At 36.0% G+C, this 20,329-nt stretch overlaps 1 gene segment (V, D, J or C); it reads left to right on the top strand.

The window, feature by feature from the left end:
* The window catches only part of LOC127546387 (immunoglobulin kappa variable 3-11-like), a 68,886-nt gene that overhangs the window by 36,718 nt on the left and 11,839 nt on the right, over positions 1 to 20,329 (top strand).

Raw genomic sequence — 20,329 nt, 5'->3', positions numbered from 1 at the left:
TCACCCCACAATGCCTTGGGCCTGAGACACTCTCCCATTCCCATTTCATCTGACTCCCAACTAAGTAAGAAACAAAGAGAAACCAGAAACTGATGTTTTTGGGGAAAATGATGTAACCTTTTTTGGGGGGAACTTGGATACTCCCAAACCCTGGGAAAGCATACTTTCTCATACAAGTCCTTCTCAAGTTAAGCAACATCATTCAATTGGAGATCTTGGTCAAATCACCCACCATTGAAACTGAGATTTTTTTGGGGGTGGCCCAGATCCCCTTCAGGGAATTCCCAGGCTCTGGAAAGAAGCCTTCAAACCCCTAGCTATTCAATTGGAGATCTCTGTCTGATGGTGCTTTTTTGGTTAGCCCAGACAGTTCCCAGCTCCAGGCCAACATTTTGCTCATAAAACAGAAGTCTGTCCAACACACCTTGCCAAAATTCCTCATTAGGAATTTGCCCGCTAAGTGAGTTCCTTCTTAGTGAATAATAAATTTTCCTTTTCTGCCATTCAGACTTTTCAGGTTTGTGAATTCTTTCATATTGGACCTACGTTGACCAGAGGAGATGACCCACCTCAATTTTCACATCTCTAGAGACCACTAGCACTGCATCAAAACCTCTGGCAGACATTCTTTCTATCCTTTCTCCCTGGCTCAATATTCCATAGAAGTCAATGACTCTTGAATCCAAGATATCAAGAAGATCAGGCAGCAGGCTAATGAAATCCATCAATGGACCCAGCTTAAAATTCATATCTTTTGGGCAACAAGATTGCAAAGAGCAGTTGCTCTGGAGGCAGGAGGACCTGAGTACCAAGCCAGATGCAGACACTTCCTATTTCCTAGATGTATGACCCTGGGCAAGTCACTTATCCCTAGTTGCCTTAGCCAAAAAAACAAAATCACACTCTGGATCCATTTTCTCTGACCATGAATTTAAATCATATTTTTAATCTTTTTTATCCATTCATACCAGAGGTTATAAAGAGATCTTTGTAGTCTCCTTTGCCTAGTCTTTTTAAAGGGAGACTACAATTCCTGCAAAGAAGGGGAATAAGAGATTACTACCAAGAAGGTGAACATTCTGCTCTCTTCATAGTTATGGAGTCTGCTTAGAATTATAACTACTTCCCCATCTGAAAAATGCTAATCTAACAGAAGTAAATTTTTATACTCCATTCTGAACTCCTCATCGCTATCCCTTCCTGGAGAAAGACTGCCCCTGTCTGTGGAACATTGTGTATGTCAATATATAAAGAGAGAGAGAGAGAGAGAGAGAGAGAGAGAGAGAGAGAGAGAGAGAGAAACAAAGAGGAATATCTCAAACCCATTCCCCTAATCAAAGAAAGGTTTATCCCTCTTTTCTAAGCAGCCTATTGCCTCTCTTTCAGCATCCCTCTCTGGACTTCAGGTGACACTAATACACTGTTGCTGGAATTGTGAATGTATCCACCCATTTTGGATACCAATTTAGATCTATGCCCAAAGGTCTATAGAACTCTGCATAACCATTTGATGGAATCCTAAACACAGCATATTCTCTCTCATTTTTAAAAAATGCTAAAACACTCATCCTGGGAAGGATCTATTTTTTTTTTATCTACCATTTTTAAGGCAACTATAATGTTCCCAGACTGCCTTGATTGGCATCTTTAAGATACCTGTGATGAGAACCCAGGCTTTCCCAGACTGCCTTTGATACTATCTTCAAAGCAGTCTCAACATTTCAATATACAAGCTTCTGTTTTCTAATCAGCCTTTTTGCCTCTTTTTTCACCTTCCCTGTCTGGGCTTCAGGTAACACGAATGTACTGTTTTTGGAGTTGTGAACATATTCAACCATTCTGGAGACCAATTTAGAACTATGCCCAAAGGGCTATAAAACTGTGCATAACTTTTGATGGAAGCCTAAAAACAACTTATTCTCCATTTTCCAGGAAATGCTAAAATGTTCATCCTAGAAACTTAGCTTCCCAGACTGTCTTACCATTTTTAAGACAACTATGATGTTCTCAGATTGCCTTGATTAGCATCTTCAAGATATCTGTGATGAGAACCCAGGATTTCTCAGACTGCCTTTGATACTATCTTTAAAACAGTCTCAACATCTCAATGCACATCCTTGTTTCTGCCTTTATTTCCCCCTCCTCGCTTGAGGAATCCTCAGGGTTATATTTCCCCTATAAAAGACATGTTTGTGATGAAGATCTTTGCTAAGTCCTTTTGAGGACCAAGGCTGCTATGAGGTATTCTCTCCCTCCATATAGTGTCTATCTCCCTTAGTCTGCTAAACTCTTCTATGGTGTTCTGCCATACAGTCAATGCCAATCAATGGTGTTCTCACACCGCAAGGCATATTCTTTTAATACCTTCTTCCAAATCCCTTTCCTTGCTAACTCTATTGCTCTCCTGAATCTATTTCGTATTTGCCACTCATGTTGCTTATATTACTTTTTCATTTTTTCTGTAACTTATTCTAGTAAATAAAGGGAAAAGTGACTGATGAATCAGAGTCTACCAGTTCTTTACCTGGATGTAGATGGTATTTTTCTTTATTAATGTAGAGAACAGTTGGAAGTTCACAGAGAAGCTGAGACAATTGGAAAGGTTCAAAAATTACAGGTTAAATTTATTGTATGCAAAAAAAAGAAAAACAAATTACTCATAATAGAAATCTGTAGCTTCTCATTTTATTTGGTGCTTTCTTTATACTATTTCTTTTGCTTTGCCTCCTTCCATAGGTCTTCCAATGATGGTTTGTGAAGACCAGGCAGCAACGTCATAAACCAGGAAATGGGCCAAAGTGAAATTTTACATTCTATGTCTATTTTCTCCAAAAACATTTCTAATCAGATTTTATGGGTAATATTATTTGTAGAAAACTTTGAAAATGTTTATCTCATTATCAAAAATTGTTGGGCACAACAATATTAGTAGACATATTAGTTCCTCCAAGATTGTTAGATGGAAGGAGACAGGTATGCAGACTGTGATTCTTAGAGATATTCAGAAATAGATTCTTAGACAGTTAGACTGATGATCTAATCAGCCTCAATGAAGATTAAGAATCCTCCATGCCTTCCCTTCTGTGCAGTGCATTTTTATGATCTTCCAAAACTACCATACAGAATGTCAATTCCACATACTGCAGACCTTCCTCTGATTTATTTATTATACCTTTTTATTTACAAAATGTATGCATGGATAGTTTTTCAACATTGACTCTTGCAAAACCTTTTATTTCAACTTTTCCCCTCCTTCACTCCCACTCCCTCCCCTAGATAGCAGGTAGTCCAATATATGTTAAATATGTTAAAATATATGTTAAATACAATATATGTATACATATCTATACAGTTATCCTCCTGCTCAAAAAAGATTGGATCTAGAAAGAAGGGAAAAAAATACCTGAGAAGGAAAACAAAAATGCAAGGAAACAATAACAAAAAGAGTGAAAATGCTATGTTGTGGTCTATACTTAGTTCCCACAGTCCTTTCTCTAGGTGTAGCTGACTTTCTTCATTACTTAACAATTGGAACTGGTTTGGATCATCTCATTGTTGAAGAGAGCCATGCCCGTATGTGCCAAAATGTTTGTAGCAGCCCTATTTGTAGTGGCTAGAAACTGGAAAATGAATGGATGCCCATCAATTGGAGAATGGCTGGGTAAATTGTGGTATATGAATGTTATGGAATATTATTGTTCTGTAAGAAATGACCAGCAGGATGAATACAGAGAGGACTGGCGAGACTTACATGAACTGATGCTGAGTGAAATGAGCAGAACCAGGAGATCATTATACACTTCGACAACGATATTGTATGAGGACATATTTTGATGGAAGTGGATTTCTTTGACAAAGAGACCTGAGTTTCAATTGATAAATGACGGACAAAAGCAGCTACACCCAAAGAAAGAACACTGGGAAACGAATGTGAACTATCTGCATTTTTGTTTTTCTTCCCGGGTTATTTATACCTTCTGAATCCAATTCTCCCTGTGCAACAAGAGAACTGTTCGGTTCTGCAAACATATATTGTATCTAGGATATACTGCAACATATCCAACATATAAAGGACTGCTTGCCATCTAGGGGAGGGGGTGGAGGGAGGGAGGGGAAAAAAATTGGAACAGAAACGAGTGCAAAAGATAATGTAAAAAAAAAAATTACCCTGGCATGGATTCTGTCAATATAAAGTAATTATTAAATAAAAATTAAAAAAAAAAAAAAGAAGAGAGCCACGCCCATCAGAATTGATCATCCTATAGTATTGTTGAAATGTATAATGATCTCCTGGTTCTGCTCATTTCACTTAGCATCAGTTCATGTAAGTCTTTCTAGGCCTTTCTGAAATCATCCTGCTGGTCATTTCTTACAGAACAATAATATTCCATAACATTTATACACCACAATTTATTCAGCAATTCTTCAATTGATGAGCATCCATTCAATTTCCAGTTTCTAGCCTCTACAAAAAGGGCTGCCACAAACATTTTTGCACATACAAGTCCCTTTCCCTTCTTTAAGATCTCTTTGGGATGTAAGCCCAGTAGTAACTCTGCTGGATTAAAAAGTATGCACAAACCCTGTTTGTAGTGGCTAGAAGATGGAAAATGAATGGATGCCCATCAATTGGAGAATGGTTGAGTAAATTGTGGTATATGAACGTTATGGAATATTATTGTTCTGTAAGGAATGACCAGCAGGATGAATACAGAGAGGACTGGTGAGACTTACATGAACTGATGCTAAGTGAAATGAGCAGAACCAGAAGATCATTATATACCTCAACAATGATACTGTTTGAGGTTGTATTCTGATGGAAGTGGATCTCTTCGATAAAGAGAGCTAATTCAGTTTCAATTGATCAAAGATGGGCAGAAGCAGCTACACCCAAAGAAAGAACACTGGGAAATGAATATAAACTGCTTGCATTCTTGTTTTTCTTCCCGGATTATTTATACCTTCTGAATTCAATTCTCCCTGTGCAACAAGAAAACTGTTCGGTTCTGCACACATATATTGTATCCAGGATATACTGTAACCTATTCAACATGTAAAGGATTGCTTGCCATCTGGGGGAGGGGGTGGAGGGAGGGAGGGGAAAAATCGGAACAGAAGTGAATGCAAGGGATAATGTGGTAAAAAAATTACCCTGGCATGAGTTCTATCAATAAAAAGTTATTTAAAGAAAAAAAGTATGCACAGTTTGATAACTTTTTGAGCATAGTTCCAAATTGCTCTCCAGAATAGTTGGATCCATTCACAATTCCACCAATAATGTATCAGTGTCCCAGTTTTCCCACATCCCCTCCAACATTGGTCATTATCTTTTCCTGTCCTCTTAGTCAATCTGACAGATGTGTAGTGGTATCTCAGAGTTTTTAGATTTGCATTTCTCTGATCAATAGTGGTTTGGAGTACCTTTTCATATGACTAGAAATAGTTTCAGTTTCTTAATCCAAAAATTGTCTGTTCATATCATTTGACCATTTATCAATTGGAGAATGGCTTGATTTCTTATAAAATTGAGTCATTTCTCTATATATTTTGGATGGATGTAAAAATGTTTTCCCAGTTTATTGCTTCCCTTCTAATCTTGTCTGCATTAATTTTGTTTGTACAAAAACTTTTTAACTTAATATAATCAAAATATTCTATTTTGTGATCAATAATGATCTCTAGTTCTTCTTTGGTCACAAATTCCTTCCTCCTCCACAGGTCTGAGAGGTAAGCTATCCTATATTCTTCTAATTTATTTATAATCTCATTATTTATGCCTAGATTAAATTTTTGACCTTATCTTGGCATATGGTGTTAAGTGTGGGTCAATGCCTAGTTTCTGCCATATTAGTTTCCAATTTTCCTGGCAGATTTTGTCAAATAATGAATTCTTAGCCCAAAAACTAGGGACTTTGGGTCTGGGAAACACAATATTGCTATAGTTATTGACTATTTTGTCCTGTAAACCTAACCTATTCCACTGATCAACTTATCTATTTCTTAGCCAATACCAAATGATTTTGGTGACCACTGCTTTATAATATAGTTTTAGATCTGGTACAGCTAGGCTACCTTCATTTGATTTTTTTTTCATTAGTTCTCTTGAAATTCTTGACCCTTTGTATTTCCAGATGAATTTTATTGTTATTTTTTCTAAGTTAATAAAACAGTTTCTTGGGAGTTTGATTGGTATAGCACTAAATAAATAGCTTAATTTAGGTAGTATTGTCATCTTTATTATGTTTGCTCAACCTATTCAAGAGCACTTAATATTTTTCCAGTTGTTTAGATCTTAGTTTATTTGTGCAGAGAGTGTTTTGTAGTTTTGTTTATATAGTTCCTGACTTTTCCTTGGCAGATAAATTTCCAAATATTTTATATTATCAACAGTTATTTTATTTTTTTCCTCTTCAAGTACTTTATTTTTTTTTATTTTTCATAATTATAACTTTTTATTGACAGAACTCATGCCTGGGTAATTTTTTACATCATTATCCCTTGCACTCACTTCTGTTCTGACTTTTCCCCTCCCTCCCTCCATCCCCTCCCCCAGATGGCAAGCAATCTTATATGTGTTAAATATTTCACAGTATAGCCTAGATACAATATATGTATGCAGAACTGAACAGTTCTCCTGTTGCACAGGGAGAATTGTATTCAGAAGGTAAAAATAACCCAAGAAGAAAAACAAAATGCAAACAGTTTACACTCATTTCCCAGTGTTCCTTCTCTGGGTGTAGTGCTTCTGTCCATCTTTGATCAATTGGAACTGAGTTAGATCTTCTCATTGTCGAAGATATCCACTTCCATCAGAATACATCCTCATACAGTATTGTTGTTGAAGTGTATAATGATCTCCTGGTCCTGCTCATTTCACTGAGCATCAGTTCATGTAAGTCTCTCCAAGTCTCTCTGTATTCATCCTGCTGGTCATTTCTTATAGAACAATAATATTCCATAACATTCATATACCACAATTTACTCAACCATTCTCCAAATGATGGGCATCCATTCATTTTCCAGTTTTTAGCCACTACAAACAGGGTTGCCACAAACATTTTGGCACACACAGGTCCCTTTCCCTTCTTTAGTATTTCTTTGGGGTATAAGCCCAGTAGTAGCACTGCTAGATCAAAGGGTATGCACAGTTTGATAACTTTTTGAGCATAGTTACAAATTGCTCTCCAGAATGGCTGGATGTGTTCACAATTCCACTAACAGTGTATTAGTGTTCCTGTTTTCCCACATCCCCTCCAACATTCTGCATTTTCTTTCCCTATCATTATAGTCAATCTGCCGGGTGTATAGTGGTATCTCAGAATTGTCTTAATTTGCATTTCTTTGATTAATAATGACTTGGAGCATCTTTTTATATGACTAGAAATTGTTTCAATTTCTTCATCTGAGAATTGTCTGTTCATATCCTTTGACCATTTATCAATTGGAGAATGGTTTGATTTCTTATAAATCAGAGTCAATTCTCTATATATTTTGGAAATGAGGCCTTTATCAGAACCTTTAACTGTAAAAATGTTTTCCCAGTTTATTGCTTCCCTTCTAATCTTCTCTGTATTAGTTTTGTTTGTACAAAATCTTTTCAATTTGAGATAATCAAAATTTTCTATTTTATGATCAGTAATGATCTCTAGTTCTTCTTTGGTCCTAAATTCTTTCCTCTTCCACAGATCTGAGAGGTAAACTATCCTATGGTGTACCTTGCTAAGTGTGGGTCAATGCCTAGTTTCTGCCATACTAATTTCCAATTTTCCCAGCAATTTTTGTCAAATAGTGAATTCTTATACCAAAAACTGGGGTCTTTGGGTTAGTCAAACACTAGATTATTAAAATTATTGGCTGTTTTGTCCTTTGAACCTAACCTATTCCATTGATCAACTAGTCTATTTCTTAGCCAATACCAAATGGTTTTGGTAACTGCTACTTTATAATATAATTTTATATCTGGTAGAGCTAGGCTACCTTCATTTGATTTTTTTTTCATTAATTTCCTTGAAATTCTTGACCTTTTGTTTTTCCATATGAACTTTGTTGTTATATTTTCTAGGTCATTAAAATATCAACAGTTATTTTAAATGGAATTTCTCTTTGTATCTCTTGTTGTTGGGTTTTGTTAGTGATGTATAAAATTGCTGATGATTTATGTGGATTTATTTTGTATCCTTCAACCTTGCTAAAGTTGTGGATTATTTCTAATAGCTTTTTAGTAGAATTTCTGGGGGTTTCTAAGCATACCACCATATCATCTGCAAAGAGTGATAATGTGGTCTCCTCATGACCTACTCTAATTCCTTTAATCTCTTTTTCATCTCTTATTGACAAAGCTAATATAATATTGAATAGTAATGGTGAGAGTGGGCAACCTTGTTTCCTTCTGATCTTATTGGGAATGGTTCCAGTTTATCCCCTTTATATATGAGGCTTACTGATAGTTTTAAGTAGATGCTACTGACTATTTTAAGGAAAAGTCCATTTATTCCTATACTCTTTAGTGTTTTTAATAGGAATGGATGTTGGATTTTATCAAATAGTTTTTCTTCATGTATTGAGATGATCATATGTTTTTTTTTTAATTTGGTTATTGATGTAGTCAATTATGCTAATAGTTTTCCTAATATTGAATCAGCCTTGCATTCCTGGTATAAATCCTACTTGGTCATGGTGTATTATCCTGGAGATGATTTTCTGTAATCTTTTTGTTAATATTTAATTTAACATTTTTTTTATCAATATTCATTAGGGAGATTGGTCTATAATTTTCTTTCTCTGTTTTTGTCCTACCTGGTTTGGGTATCAATACCATGTCTGTGTCATAAAAGGAATTTGGTAGGACTCCTTCATTGGCTATGTTTTCAAATAGTTTATATAGCATTAGAGTTAATTATTCTTTAAATGTTTGGTAGAATTCACATGTAAATCCATCTGGTCCTGGGGATTTTTTCTTAGGGAGTTGATTAATAGCTTGTTCTATTTCTTTTTCTAAAATGAGAGTCTTTAAGCAATTTACTTCCTCCTGTGTTAATCTGGGCAGCCTATATTTTTGAAGATAGTCATCTATTTCACTTAGGTAATTTAATTTATTGGCATAAAGTTGGTCAAAATAACTCCTAATTATTATTCTAATTTCCTCTTCATTGGTGTTGAAAGTTCTTCCTTTTCATTTTTAAGACTAACAATTTGATTTTCCTCTTTCCTTTTTTCAATCAAATTTACCAAAGGTTTGTCTATTTTGTTGGTTTTTTCATAAAACCAACTCTTAGTTTTATTTATTAATTCAATAGTTTTTTTTTTACTTTCAATTTTATTAATCTCTCCTTTTATTTTTAGAATTTCAAGCTTAGTGTTTGATTGAGGGGTTTTAATTTGCTCTCTTTCTAGCTTTTTTTAGATGCAAGCCCAATTCATCAATCTTCTCTTTCTCTACTTTATGCAAATAAGCCTCTAGAGATATAAAATTTCCCCTTATTACCACTTTGGGTGCATCCCACACATTTTGGTATGTTGTTTCATTATTTTCATTCTCTTGGGTGAAATTATTAATTGTGTCTATGATTTGCTGTTTCACCCATTCATTCTTTAAGATGAGATTATTTAGTTTCCAATTACTTTTTGGTTTATTTTCCCCTGACTTTTTATTGAATGTAATTTTTATTGCATTGTGATCTGAAAAGGATGCATTTACTATTTCTGCCTTTCTGCATTTGAATTTGAGGTCTTTTTGTCCTAATATGTGGTCGATTTTTGTATAGGTTCCATGAACTGCTGAGAAGAATCTCCATTCAGTTTTCTCCAAAGATTTATCATACCTAACTTTTCCAGTGTTCTGGTTACCTCTTTAACGTCTTTCTTATGTATTTTGTGGTTTGATTTATCTAGTTCTGAGAGTACAAAGTTGATTATAGTTGCACTATAGTTTTGCTATCTATTTCTTCTTGCAGCTCTCTTAACTTCTTCTTTAGGAATTTAGATGCTATACCATTTGGTGCATATATGTTTAATATTGATATTGCTTAATTATCTATGTTACCCTTTAGCAAGATATAGTTTCCTTCCTTATCACTTTTAATTAGATCAATTCTTGCTTTTGCTTTATCTGAGATCAGTCTGGTTACTCCTGCTTTTTTTACTTCACCTGAAGCAAAGTAGATTCTGTTCCATCCTTACTTTTACTCTGTATGAATCACTCTGCTTTAAATGTGTTTCCTGTAAACAACATATTGTAGGATTCTGGCTTTTAATCCAATCTGCTATCCTCCTCCACTTTATGGGAGAGTTCACTCCATTCACGTTCATGGTTAAAACTACTAATTCTGTATTTCCTGCCATCTTATTATCCCCTTTATGCTTTTCTCTTTCCTTTCCCCCTTACCTCCCTCCCTAGTATTAAACTTATGGGCACTACTTGCCTTACACAGTCTTCCTTCTTCAGAATCCCTCTCTCCCCCTTGGAGTTCCTCCCCCTTTCTTAAACCTTTCCTCTACTATTTCTGTAATCCTTTCTATTTAGCCTACTCCTTCCCTTTTTGTTTTTCCCCTCCAACTTTTCAATGAATTGGGAGACATTTCTCTGTAAACTAAATATATTTCATGCTTTCTCTTTGAGCCAAATCTGATGAGAGTAAGATTCACACAATGTTCATCCCCTGCCCTTCTTTCCCTCGGATATAATAGATTTCCTTTGCCTCTTCATGAGATGTAGTTTCCTGTTTTTACCTCCACTTTTCCCTTTTTCTGATACAATCTCTTTTCCACCTCTAGTTCCTTTTTTTATAACAGTAAAATTAAATTATACATGTACTCTTTATGTATACTCATAACACAAATACAGTTCTCAAAAGATCTTTTTACCTTTTTATTCTTCTCTTGAATCCTATATTTGGAGTTCAATTTTTTTGTTTAGCTCTGTTTTTTTCATCAGAAACAAAGGGAATTAATCTGTTTCATTGAGTGTCCATCTTCTTGCCTGAAAGAACATGCTCAGTTTAGCTGGGTAATGTATTCTTTACTGCATTCCAAGTTCCTTTGTATTTTGGAATATCAGATTCCAGGCCCTTTAATCCTTTAATGTGGACACTGCCAGATCCTGAGTAATCCTTATTGTGGCTCCTAGGTTTTTGAAATTTTTTTTCTGGCTGCTTGTAGTATTGTTTTCTTGGTCTGATAGTTTTGGAGTTTATCCACAATATTCCTTGGAGTTTTAATTTTTTGGTCCCTTTCAGGAGGTGTTTGATGAATTCTTTCAATGCCTATTTTACCTTCTGATTTTATGACATCTGGGCAGTTCTCTTTAATGATTTCCTGAAAAAAAAATAGTGTCTAGTCTTTTTTTTCAATAAGGATTTTCAGGGAGTCCAATAATCCTTAAATTATCTCTCCTAGATCTATTTTCTAAGTCTGTTGTTTTCCCAAGTAGATATTTAACATTTTTTCGTTATTTTGTTTTGTATTTTTTTTTTTTTTGGTTTTGCTTGACTGATTCTTGATGTTTCCTTGAATCATTCATTTCCATTTGTTCAGTTCTGATTTTTTAATGAATTATTTTATTCATTTAGTTTTTTTTCAATTTCTTTTTGTATTTGTCTGTAGTGCTCTCTTCTCTAAAATATAATTGTTCTCTCTGGGAGCAGGTTTCCTGGGGGGCTTCTGAAGGCAGTCTTAGTTTCAGTCCAAAGTAATAATCACCTCAAGTGCAGCCAGCTGTTAAAAGTTCAGATCCTTTATTGTCTCTTCCAAATAGCCCAGTTAGTTTTCTTAGAGGCCTATCTCTCTCCTTGGTTTTCAAGTCCTCTTGCTGCTAGTCCTTTGTCTCTTCCAGCTTTAGCCTCTAACTCTCCAAAGTCTCCAGCCAGCACAAAGGTAGAAGTTGGAGTGAATCTGTCTCCTCTTCTGAGAGCTTCTAGTGGGCTTCTGTGTCTGTCCCTGAGAACTTCTTGCTTATATGCTGTACACCAAGTATACATCAATCATTATATCACTAGGAAAATCAATGTAAAATTAGATTTCTCAATTCCATTTAGTACCTTGTTTCAAGTTCTGGACCATAACATCTCCTTGTAGGATCAGATCAATTTTACTGCCTTAGTATTTTGTAAGAATCATAATATTTGTCCAATTGAGTTTTTAAATGAGTTGTTTTGTTCTATGAAATTTTTTTCCCATTTCACCAATTTTTAAGGAGTTATTTTCTTTTTCCAATTCACAAATTCTGTTTTCCTGTGAGTTATTTATCTTTTCCAATTCACAAAGTCTGTTTTTCAGGGAGTTGATTTCTTTTTCCACTCTATCTTTTAATGAGTTATATGCCTTATCCAGACCCTTTTGCAAGGTTTTCCTTTCCTTTCCTCATTCTTCTTCTAGCTTTCTTTTAAGATCTTTTTAAATTTCTTCTATGAGAGCTTTGTGTGATAGGAAAGAGGTCATATCTCCCTTTGAGGTTTCATCTGGAGACAATCTGCTTTTAGTCTTCTCAGGGTTTGAAATCTACTCTCTTTCACTATAGAAGCCATCTATAGTTAGAGCCCACTTTGTCTTTTTACTTATTAAAAAAAAAAAAACCAACCTCTGGAGTCTGCTTTTGGGGCAATGAGGGTTTTCCAAGTTTCCTCAACAGGCAACAGGAAGTGGAAACAAAGAGGCAATGGAACAGCAGTGGCTGTGCTGGGATCCTTCTGAGTCTTTCCCGGAGCTGGGTTGGTTTGGCTAGGTCCTGTGAGACTCCACGGCTTTGGGGTACACTCTTTACCCTCTGTGCTTACGTTGGAAGTTTTATAACTTCTCTGCTGATCTACTGGCTTGTAACCAGAGTAGAGTAGCCAATACTGTGGTAGAGTCCTCCCCACAGATTTTCTGCCCACAGAGACCACACCATGCCCCTGGTCTGCTCAGCATGTGTTGTCCTCTGTGTTCTGCCTACCTGCCTGCCTGTGCCTGCACCTGGCCTCCTCCCATGTCCATGCATGCAGGGAATCAAAACAAACCTTTTCTGGAGATCTTTGAGATTATTTTCTTTTGGTAATGTGTTGTACTCCCAATGTTCATGGTTTCTGACAGTCCAGCACTAATTCAGAGGCTGAATTTCATAAATAATTTGAGGGTAATAGGGGAGCTCAGAAAGAAGCATGTGTCCTCTCTGCCATCTTAGCTCCACCTCCTTCCTCTGATTTAATAAGTTTCTGAAGGCTAGGAAGATATCCTAATTCTCTCTTGAGTGACTCTCAAGCTTTCAATTTGATCATCTAACTTTTCTTTTTCATGATACATGACACTCACCATGTAATTCCAAACCTTTCAGCTGTCTTTGAACCTGGTTATTTTCATTCTTTTCAAACTAAGGTTTTACTCAAGAGCTTTCTCTTTGATAATGATTTTATTTTTTCTTGTTTACAGTATCCTTATCTCCCACTTAGGTTGCAAAGGGAAAAGACCTAGGTATCAGTGAGAAGGAAAGAGGTACCGAATTCTAGTTTCAAGCTTTACTTTCTACATTTCCCAACTCAAATCTATGGGCTGCTGAGTTGTTAGTCATGATCGTAAGCCATGAATCATCCTTCTAAAAAGAAAATTGCCTTGGCTAGAAGGCACAGCACTGCTATACAAAATGAAGCAGGATATGGATGGAGAAAGATGAACAAATAAGCTTTAAGGAGAAGAGCTTTTCACACAGTGGAGGTCAAGAAGTCAGGGCACACACAGGGAAATTCACTGGGATCATGGATAGAATTAGATACTCAAAACAGGGAAATGAGATTGATTTTGAGACTTTTCTAATCTGGGTCAAATAGAGCCAAATCATCCTGAGCAGGTTATTGAGAGTTGGGGTGTAGGACAAGATTCAACACTGATGCTAATTCAGAATAGGATGAAAGGAATATGGAGAGAAATTACTAGTTAATTGACATTCATATTCCCCACCTAGAAAGGAAGGGGAAGTTGGGTTGTTATTGCTAGTCTTCTTCAGAAAAGAAGATTCTTTCAGGACTCTTTGGACTTCTTTGCTTGGCAGTTTGAATGGTTATAACACTCTCCCAAAGAACTGTTTATTCATCATCTAAATCCTCTGACGTCTGTTCTTTCTAAATGTAGGCATCTGGCCAGATGACAAATGGATTTCCTACCCTTTCCTATTACAAATTTGAAGATATCATGATCACTTCTCAGCAAGCTGCCTGGTCATTGGGAGAATCTGGTCAAGATTAATGGCTGTCCATATTTTATCCTTCCTAATTGAAAGAATGGGAAATTCATTATCCTTAAAACTTTCCTTTTTCTATACTTCAAAGAGAGTACTGTATTACTTTAGTAAAGGAAGATCCCCTTCATTCTAATGTCAACTTTCCATACCAACCTAACAACTATTTTTTATCTATGTTCTCATATTGTGGATGAAGTACTGTCCCATAATAATAATATTTCACCCTTCTTGGGTATTTACCAAATGCTATTTACCATCATGATTCTCCCCCTAACTCATGATTTTCCTCTTGGGTTTATGCCTTTTTAATATGCATTGCTATTCCAGCTACCCACCCTTATGCCATCCCATACAAACATACATCCTCCTACTATAGAATTTATTTTGAATAATTTATATAGGCATCATTCTCAAGTCTAGAGAGTCATTCTTGCAAGGCTAAGTGATACATGTCAAGTCAAATTTGCATCCTATTCTAGGATACTTAATTCATTATTATTCAAGCTTATGCATTTTATGCCCATTTTATGTCCATTCAGAAAGACCAGTATTTTAATTGCTGGATCTCTTCTGGATTTAGTGTTATATGAATTTCTAAGTCTCTATTCTTCTTGTAGAAACTTTGTAACCATAGTATTCACAATGTCTTGTACTACATAGAGCTCAAGGTCATGATGTAGATGGATAGAAAAAGAGTTGTGATCATTGGTGACTTTGGAGATACCTATTTCTTTAATGTAGAAGGAACCATGGGAGGGGGATGCATTGATGAGACATGAAATAAGTTGATGGAATAAGAGCATGGAGATGTCCAGGAACTCAGAAAACTCATGTGAATGAAGCTGATCAGGTTAGCTTTCACAGGATGGATAGGTAGATGGAAGGAGGAATCAGGTGATTTATATGATACCTATTATGTACCAAACACTATTTTTTAAAAAAAATATTAGCTCATTTAGATTCCTACCTTGTGAGGAAGACGTTACTGGTATCTCCAGTAGCTAAGTGACTTTGTAGCTAGTATGAGAGATGAGATTTGAATTCAGGATTTTGTTCAGCAGTCTATCCATATAATAAGTAGCTGCCTGGGAAGAGGAGCAGCTTATACATCTAAAGAGACTAATAGTCTCTAAGTTTTTTTCACCTGTACCATTCATGTCCATTACCTTCCAGAAAGCCCATCACTGAAGACTTTTGTTTGATTCTTTAAATTTCTGAAGGTGAAGTCTATGTGGAATAGACCATGCCTTTAGAGACTCTCGTTCTAGCTAGTTTAGTTTTTGATTCTTGTAATATTCTTCTCTAAAATGTAATCTTCTCTTGTTGGGGTTTCCTTAGGGTTTCTGAAGGCAGCCTTCATTTCAGTTCAGTAATCATAAGTGCAGCTAGGGATTAAAGTCCAAATCTTTTATTGTCTCCTTCAAAGTCTTGTCTCCTTCACTTGGGGTTCGGATAGTTTTTCTGAAGGCCTTCCGAATCTTGGTTTCAGTATTCTCCACAGGACATCCTGCCACCACTTCTCTGTCTTCCTTAGTTCTCCCTTGACTGCCTTCTTTGGCTTCTGAATCTCCTCAACTGAATCCTGGCCGAGGTTCTGAGAGCTTCTAGTGGGCTTGTCCTTTCTAGCCCTGAGAGCTCCTCCTTATATATTCCACACTGAGTATATATCAATTATTATATCATTAGGAAACCATTATTTGTTGTAGGATTAAATCAATGCTAAATTAGATGTAACCATTGTCTCCTCAATTCCACTGACTTAGCACCTTGTTTCAAGTTCTGGCCCATAACAGATTCTATATCTTCTTAATCCAGCATCTGAAAAACTTTGTATCAACAAATCATTTCAGGAAGCATGCAGCAGTCTCCACTAATCTGGGTCACCTTTAGTTGAGATGAATCAAATTAAGAAATGATATAGTTAAATGTATAATCTATAGGCATGGAAGGAAATCAGAGACTCATAGGAAGCGGACAAAGGTATATTTAGCAAGGCAGAGGGGAGGCTTGAAAAGGGTTTTTACACAACCCCAGTGGTGCTGATCCATCTTCTAGAGCCCTTTTTTAAAATCAGTCCAGGATTGTTTTCCTGCTTTCTCAAAGTGGCTCTATCTATCCTTTTCTGCTTTGCATCTATTCCTCTACCTGCCCTTAGTCTATCTTTTCTAACTTCTGAAATGCAGTCCTAGTTCAGTTATTCTCTCTTTTCTAATGGCCATTTCTGCTCCCTGCAGTGAGGCACCTGCCTCTCCATTCAATTAATTTTTCTTCAAAACAAAAGTGATCTAGACTCTGCAGAGAAGAGATGCTTATCTTGTTTATAACCACAATCAGCCACTTGTTTTATCCAGAACCATCTTGACAGACTTGATAAGAGAAGGAAGGAGTAATCATTGGAGCATGAGATCACAGTTTCCCATACCTAGACTACATACCTAGTCTGGCTTCTGGAGGAGGGACCTCATATTTGGGATTGTTTTACAACTTGATATATATCTCAGCAATATTGTATAAGCCCTGCCTCAAACATAAATAGGCCCTGTCCTCATCTGTCTCACCTTGGCTCCAAAAGTCTCCAGCCTAAAAGTTTGTTTACTAGAGAAACTATGACTTCCACATCCCATTTCCTCATTGTTTTGTAAAACTTTGTCTTCCAAATGTTTCTCTTTCCCTCACCTCTTCTCTTCTCAAGACAGCAAGCCATCTGATATATATTATATATGTGCAATTCCTTTACCATATTTCCACATTTTTCATGTTGTCTAAGAAAAATCAGATCAAAATGGGAAAAAAAAAACAAGAATGGGAAAAATGCAAGAAAAGAAACAACAACAGCTATGCTTTGATCCACATTTAGTCTCCCTAATTCTCTCTGTGTTATGAATGACATTTTCCATCTTAGGTCTATTGGAATTGCCTTGAATCAATCACTGTTTTGTTGAAAAAAAAAAAAAAACAAGTCCAACACAGTCGATCACATAATCTTCTTGTTACCGAGTACAATGTTCTCTTGATTCTGCTTATTTCACTCAGCATCAGTCCATGTAAGTTTTTCTTTTTGCTTTTCTAAAATCAGCCTGCTCATCATTTATTAGAGAACAACAATATTCCATTACATTCATAAACCATAACTTATTCAGTCATTGACCTAACTGACAGGCTTCTACTCAGTTTCCTGTTCCTTGTCACTACAAAATGGGCTGCTACAAACATTTTTTTGTGTAGTGGTAGAGACAGAAATTTCCATCATCTTTCAAGACTCATTTGAGTCCAATTTTAGCTCCTGGTTTCTATCCCTTAGAGGAGATATGTGCCTGATTTTTTTAATCAAAGGCTTGTTTTCCTTGTTAAACAATTCCAATTAGATAAATGATAGGCACCCTAAACAACTATTCAATTCCTTTACCACTTCTCTTTCCACTATTTATTCAGTGAAATTGAAAAATAAATAAAAATATACCCAAAAATTTCTCTAGCTTTCTACTTCCTTCCTAATTCTTGGCAGCACTGGATTTATTTGTGTAAAACCTTTTTTAAATTAATATGGTCAGAATTATTCATTTTGCTTTTCACAATGTTCTCTAGTTGTTCACATTAATAAACCAAAAAAGAAGATTACCTGTGTTAAGACATCCTGATCATCCTTATCTAGCCAAGGGAAATTACTAAGTGGTGCAAATAGTATAGAGATAGAATTTGAGATGAAACTCTAGGGGTAGGAATCTATGGGATGCATTCCTCTTCACAAGGACAGAGACTTATCCATCAAACTTACCTTTTCTGAGCTATTTAATTCCTACAACTTCATACTTACTAATGTTCCTCCAGATTTCAAATCTGGCCTCAGACAATTTCTAGCTTCATGACCCTCAGCAAGTCACATAATCCTATTTGCTTCAGTTTCTCATCTATCAGGAAGCAGAAGTAAATAGCAAACCACTCCAGTATCTTTGCCAAGAAAATTTCCAAAAATGTAATTAAGGGTCTTATATGAATGGAATAACTGAACAGCAGCCACAACCAAATGCCAGGGCAGAATCCTTCACCTGCATCCCTTTCTTAGCTCCCAGCCTGGTTGCCATAGTTCCAAGAGGGCTTTCCAGGTTCTCCCCTTCTTTGTTTTCTTATTCCTATATTTTCAGTTCTTCCCAACTTTGTGTTCACCCATGAACTCTTCCCTCTCTTTCCTTTGTCCTGCCATCTTCTCTTCTCCTTCTCAGAATAGTTTTAAAGAGTATCAAATATAGATAGTAGAAGAGCTCTTCTAGGGGAAGCAAGAACAGGCATAAATGAACCCGCAAAAGCTTACTTGGTCTCTCCTCTATATCACAGGAGGAAGACTTCAAATGTCAGAGTAATCCAAGTTCCTCTTTGATAGAATTACTAGATTTCTGACTCAAGATAATGTGTGGGATATAATTTTCCTCCTTTTTATAGAAGCATTTGAAAAAAGTGGCTCTCAAGAATGTTTGTGTCAGCCCTCTTTGTAGTGGCCAGAAACTGGCCCCTCAATTGGAGAATGGCTGAATAAATTGTGGTATATGAATATTATGGAATATTATTGTTCCATAAGAAATGACCAACAGGATGATTTCAGAAAGGCCTAGAGAAACTTACATGAATGAAATGAGCAAGAGCAGGAGATCATTATATACTTCAACAACAATACCATATGATGATCAATTCTGATGGACGTGGCTATCTTCAGCAATGAGATGAACCAAATCAGTTCCAATAGAGCTGTAATGAACTGAACCAGCTACACCCAGCAAAAGAACTCTGGGAGATGACTATGAACATATATGACATATGAACATAGAATTTCCAATCCCTATATTTTTGTCCGCCTGCATTTTTGATTTCCTTCACAGGCTAATTATACACTATTTCAAAGTCCAATTCTTTTTGTACAGCAAAATAACTGTTTGGACATATATACTTACATTGTATTTAATTTATACTTTAACATATTTAACATGTATTGGTCAACCTGGTCAATTGGAACAAAAGGTTTGGCAATTGTCAATGCTGTGAATTACCCATGCATATAATTTGTAAATAAAAAGCTATATAAAAAAGAAAGAAAGAAAAAAGAAAAAAGTGGCTCTCTGGATAAATTGGAAGAAAGAAGACTGATCATGGATTTCATGGATTAGGAAAGTGGTTGGAATACTGACTGCAAAGTGTAGTCATTTGTAGCCCCCAAATCCATGTAAGCTTACTTTATGTTACCTGCTAATCACTAGGGTTAATCCCAGGTCTAAGCTCAAAGCTACCTCATATCTCACTATTCTGGGCATACCACATTTGAGTCAGATATTATTTTCTAATAGCATTGGCTCAAGACTCTACTAGTGTGTTTTACCCAAAAGATTTAAGTAGAGAATATTTTTCATTCCACTGGCTTCACAAGTGACATAGTAAAAACCAGTGGGTACAAAGTACCCCCAAAACTCAGTGACACATTATCTTCAAGATAAAATGGTCTCAAGAAAGCACATGTGGCAAGAGTAATTCAAAAATCCTAGTTACCAGAAGTCCTGTGCCACTAAACTCTGATGACTCTGAAAGAAAAAATGAAGCCTTGCTTTGGACAACTCTGCTAACTTCAATCCACATTATAATTTGTTGAGTCAAAAGCAAACAATAAAACAGCAACTGCAGCTACACTAGGAGTTGATCATAAGCCTGCACACAGGTGATCCAGGCCATAGGGTTATCTTCTCACTAGACTGAAGCCACAATGATAATCAGCAGTCCCTCTAACTGAGAATCCTTCTTGGAGAAGAGGAGTATTCATATCCTGGTGCAAGAAAAGATTAAAAAAGATGCCCTAAAAATTGTCTGCTTCCCTAACCCTGGCCTTCTTGCCATAGCAGGCAGGGATGTTTCCCTGTGGTCAAAATTTTTAAAATGTGCAAAAACTTTTTTGAAAATGATTCCATTCATCACTGGTACATGGAATACACACACACATACAAACACACTTATTATAGACAACATGGAATCCAGTAGATGGATTCAAAATACATAGACATACATTATAGGATGTGACTTCTATGTAGATTCATTTTATTTGACTATTTGTATTTGTTACATTGCTGGTTTTTTCTGACATTTCAT

Source organism: Antechinus flavipes, chromosome 2, assembly GCF_016432865.1.
Source record: "Antechinus flavipes isolate AdamAnt ecotype Samford, QLD, Australia chromosome 2, AdamAnt_v2, whole genome shotgun sequence".
Classification (NCBI taxonomy): Eukaryota; Metazoa; Chordata; class Mammalia; order Dasyuromorphia; family Dasyuridae; genus Antechinus; species Antechinus flavipes.
This window is presented reverse-complemented; position numbering and strand designations above follow the sequence as displayed.